This window comes from Corvus brachyrhynchos, unplaced genomic scaffold (genome assembly GCF_000691975.1).
Source record: "Corvus brachyrhynchos isolate BGI_N302 unplaced genomic scaffold, ASM69197v1 scaffold246, whole genome shotgun sequence".
In the NCBI taxonomy this organism is placed as follows: Eukaryota; Metazoa; Chordata; class Aves; order Passeriformes; family Corvidae; genus Corvus; species Corvus brachyrhynchos.
Window position 1 is genome coordinate 43,018 of NW_008238447.1, and position 5,013 is coordinate 48,030.

At 46.5% G+C, this 5,013-nt stretch overlaps 1 long non-coding RNA gene across 1 annotated transcript in view; it reads right to left on the reverse strand.

Annotated features, from left to right (window-relative positions):
* LOC108447278 overlaps positions 1 to 4,007 on the reverse strand; it is a 10,857-nt gene extending 6,850 nt beyond the window's left edge. The window contains exon 1 of the long non-coding RNA XR_001862750.1: positions 3,903 to 4,007. This is a non-coding gene — a long non-coding RNA (uncharacterized LOC108447278). The remainder of the gene's footprint in view (positions 1 to 3,902) is intronic.
* Positions 4,008 to 5,013: the final 1,006 nt, after the last annotated feature.

The following is a 5,013-nucleotide window of genomic DNA, read 5'->3' on the forward strand; positions in this document are numbered from 1 at the left end:
TTTGATTTACAACCCTGGAAGAGACTAGGTCTGGCTTAATTGACAGAGATTTATAGATCTTAAGCAAAAGGATTACAAGCCTGTGTTCCTATAGTTATAAGTAAAAATGTACACTGGGTGTTCTGGTGGAGGGTTTTAAATATAATAGCGTGATTTTATATAGTTTAAGTTAAGAATGTAGATGGTATAATAGAGACATCTGTGTGTACGTGACATGAGAAGTTATTGGTCAAGACATAGCTGCATTGCAGTGAGAAGTGCCACAGGTGATAGGTCATAAATCCAAAACAAAGTGTCGTTTTAAGTGCCTATTGGATTAGAAAGTTATAAATGACGATGTAACTCTAAATCTTGGGATAGTCACCATTATTCGGAGGTATTGTAAAATCTCACACCTTGATTGATGTGTTTTGTTATTTTAAACAATAAATTTGTGTAATCGTGTAGTCCCATCCCTGAAAGTTATTGCCTCCAACGAGTGAACACGTGGGAAATTCGACAAGTTTTTATCTCTTTCACTTTCCTTTGAGGAAAATTTATTTTTTCCCCGAACCTGGTGTGGGAGGGATGGTTGTAACCTGCCTTTTCTCAGAGGATATATTTCTAAATTTGGCCAAACTGGAACAGGCCCCTAGACTCTAGGGTGGAAAAGTTCCCTTGCTGTGGAAAAGACCAATTGTTTGTGCCCAGGCACCCGGAGCAAAAAGTGGGATTTGGCCTCCTCAAATGGTGAATATCACAGGATTTCTCCCAGAAGAAAGCTGCCAGAAACTAGGGCCCTGGCTGGCCTTGGATTCCTGTGGGCTTCCTCTGAACTGCCCCCCAGACACTCGGGTGTGAAAGCTTTCTTACTGTTCTAAAGAGCTATAGTTCACACCAAGGGCTGAAATTGGGATCCTGCCTCCTCAAATGGTGAATGTTGGAGGATTTCTCCCAGACAACAACTGCCACGAAGTACGGCTCTGGCTGGCCTTGGACTCCTGGAGGCCTCCTCCCAAATTGCCAATGAAACACTAGGGTAGAAAGCTTTCTGTGCTGTGAAAAAGAGCCATTGTTCCCACCCAGACACCTGGGGCCAAAAGTGGGATCCTGCCACATAACATGGGAAATGTCAGAAGACTCCTCCTGGAGGAGACCAGCCTGGACCCAGGGCTCTGGCAGGCCTTGGACTTCCAGGGGCTTTCTCCAAACTGCCCCTGAGACACTATGGTTGAAAGCTTTTTTTGCTGTGGAAAAGAGCCATCATTCACACCCAGGTGTCCAGGGATGAAAGTGGGATCCCTCCTCCTTAAATGGTGAACATCACAGGATTTCTCCAAAACATAAGCTGTCAGGAAGCAGCGCTCTGACAGGCCTTGGACTCATGAGGGCCTCCTCTGAACTGCCCCTGAGAAACTGGGGTGGAAAGCTTTCCTGTTTTGGAAAAGAGCAATCATTTTTTCCAAGATTCCCAGGGCCAAAAGCAGGATCCCACCTCCTCAAATGGCAAACACCGGAGGATTTCTCCCAGAAGAAAGCTGCCTGGAAATAGGACTCTGGCTGGGCTTGGACTCCCAGGGGCCTCCTCTGAACTGCCCTGGATACACTAGGGTAGAAAGTTTTCCTTGCTGTGAAAAAGAGGCATCATTGGCAGCCTGGGCGCCAGGGTCCAAAAGTGGAACTCAGAATCCTCAAATGGTGAGTCCCAAAGGATTTTGCCCAGATGAAATCTGCCAGGAACTGGTGCTCTGGCAGACCTTGGACTCCCGAAGACCTCCTCCCAACTGCCCCCAAGGCACTTGGGTGGAAAGCTTTCCTTGCTGTGGAAAAGACCCATTGTTCGCACCCAGGTATCCAAGGATGAAATTCGGATCATGCGTCATCAAATGGCAAACACTGGAGGATTCCTCCCAGACAAAAGCTGCCAGAATCTAGGGCTCTGGCTGGCCTTGTATTCCTGGGGGCCTCCTCCCAACTGCCCCTGGGAAACTGGGGTGGAAAGCTTTCCTTGTTGTGGAAAAGGACCATAGTTTGCTGGGGCCCAAAGTGGGATTCTGCCTCTTAAATTGGCCAATGTCAGAGGATTTCTCCCAGAGGAAAGCTTCCTGGAAGTAGGATTTTGGCTTTCCTTGGAATCCATGGGGCCTCCTTTTGAACTGCCCCCAAGATACTAGGATACTAGGATACTTTTCCTTGCTGTGGAAAAGAGCTATTGTGTGCAGCCCAGGCACCCAGGGCGGAATGTCGGATTCTGCCTTCTAAATTTGGGAATGTCGGTGGATTTCTCCCAGACAAAAGCTGCCAGGAAGTAGGGCTCTGGCTGGCCTTGGACTCCCAAAGGTCTCCCCCAAGCTGCCCAGGATACACTAGAGTGGAAAGCTTTCTTTGCTGTGGGAAAGAACCATTGTTTGCAGCCATGCATCTGGGTCCAAAAGAGGGATTCCCCCTCTTTCAGAAACTAGATAAGTTTAGTGTCTCAAGCCCTTTTTTGGGGTGTTTGTGTCAGGAATGAGGCCACACTCAATTTGAAAATTAAAAACTGATTTATTAAACAAAACGGCCGAATTTCTTAATTAAAAAAATCTCATCCGGATCTGCAGCAATTGAAGACACTTGCAGCCAAGAATAGGCTAGACACCCAAAGCAAAGACCCACAGTGCTGGGTCTCACTTGGGTTAGCCCCAAGTGAAATAGTTTAACAAGTAGGCCTAAGATCCCTAGCACTGGGCTCTGCCGGGGCTAATCCTGAGAAAAGTGTTGTAGAGGCAAAGGAGCAACCACCAACACTGGCAAGAAGCAGGCAAAGAGCACTCCTTGGTCTGTGTTCAAGGTTTTTATGCTCCCCTAACCCCTCCCATCACCGTCCACTGTCCTGCCTCCAAAGTACGAGATGACTGGTGGAATTCTTTTCAAAGTCCAACTCATTGGTCCTGGTTCAGGGGATGATGTAAAGTCTTTCTGTCATAGTCTAGCATAGCCATGGAAGTGATTATCTTCCAAAGAGGTGCTTACAGCTTCCTCTATGACCTAACAGAACCTATTAGCTGGCTAGTTTGAATATTGGTAACTTTTTAAGCCACTTAAGAAGCTTGACACACCTCTGTGATCCACATTTAAGAATGAACAGAGCCCAGGAAAGCTCTCTTGTCTTCCGGCCTTTGGACAGGTAGCGGGGGGAGCCCTGCTCCATGCAGACAGCGTGGCCCAGCTCCCCACCATACCCCCTCCAGTGAGGCCAAAGATTCATCTGAGGATGCCCACTGCCCGGCAAAGATCATGTGACCAACAGCGATAAGCAAACTCCACTGCAAGGCCCAGGTGAGATTAACCCTTTTTTAGTGATGTAAGTTTCCTCCAGAACAGATGAAGCCTGCAGACATCAATCCTCTCCCAAGTCAGAAGAAGAGGGAAGGTGAAGGCACGTGAAAAAAAGAGACAGCAAAGTCAGCAAAGAAGGAAGAGCTGAAACCCTGAGGGAGGAGAAAGAGGAGCTTCAAGCTTAGAAGCTGAAATTCTGTTGTAAAGCTATGGTGATGGACTATGATACATCAGAGTACCCGCTGTAATTTCGTGAAAGCATGGGGGGGTGGAGCGTTCAAATTGCAATTGTGAGCAAAAGTATCTGTTCTGAAATAAGCAAATGACAGTAGCTGTAATTTGATGAGGACCCTTGCTCCCAGGGAAGGAGAAGACCTCTGTTCCTAGAGATGAAAGTGATGAGGATCCTTGCTCCCAGGGGAGGAGGAGGGCCTCTGTTCCTGGAGCTGAAGATGCTCCCAGAGATATGTGAAGAGAACCTTTTCTTCTGAATGGCTCATCCTTAAAATGGTACCCCAGTAGCTCAAGATTGGACCCTCAAAAACAGTTGTGGGGAAAGCTGTAAGTCGAGGGAAGGGACTTTCACATGCGAGCAGAAAACCTACCTGGGCGGCTGTCTTGCTGTGATATTGAAGCCGTGAGAGAACTGTTTCTTGTGGCGATGTCTCCATAGCATGAACAAGAAAGACTCCTCTCCCTAAGTGAACTGAAAAAGATTATTATAGAGGTGGTAAACTGACTGAAAATCCCAAGGGTTGTCTTTTTACATTGTCAGTGGCAGAAAGGTGGGGGGAAGAGAGGTGTTCTGAAGGTTTAGTCTGATTTTTTTTCTTTCTTTTAGGTCTTTATATTCTTTTAAGTTTTGTGCCTGCTTTGCTTTCTCCTAATTCTTATCTCACAGAAGCAAAATAAGTAAGTAATGGATATTTTGAACCTAACCATTACACTTAATTGGTGTTTCTGCCCGGTTATGAACTGAGCCCGCTACGCTTTTTACCAATGGCTTGCTGATTATTAGGGGTGCAGTCTCTGGGTGATGTCATCTGAGTTTCTGGCGGGAAACCTCTTCATTAAAATTCATGGTTACTATGGAGCGTGGTGACAGGTTACCGGTCAGCTTTCTAAATATAGCACCTTGGCTATGGGTGAGGGGCTTTTTCTCTCTGGAATATAACTGAACTCAAAGATGAATACCACAGGGTTTTTCAATGTAATTTAAACTCTTAAACTCTGTTTAGAACTTAGAAGTCACATTTAACACTTGAACATCAAGGAACGTGAACTGCAAAGTCTCTTAATTAACAATAAACAACATTCATATTTTGAGTTACTTACTTATTCTTTCATCAATGCGAAAGCCAAACTTTCTGGTTTATTTTGGAATTCCTGTTTGTGTGTGTGCACAGTGGTGTGTGGGGTATGCCCAGCCCCTGCCCTGGAGGGATCTCTGCTGAAATAAGGGATTTCGTAATCGCCCAGTAGGACTCCCTGGAAAGGCAACCACTTCTTTGGTCACGGCGAGAAAAGACAGACCCACAATCCTTTAGGAGACCCTATGCAGATCCTTTGTAACCCATTGGCCTTTACCCATCCCCTGTATCCCTATAAAAGCTAGGCCTCTGCCCCTGTGACAGGGGGAGCTCTCGTCCCTGGCTTTCCAGGGAGTACAGACGGACAATAAAGCTACCTTCCGTGCAGAAACAGGCATAAAAGCCC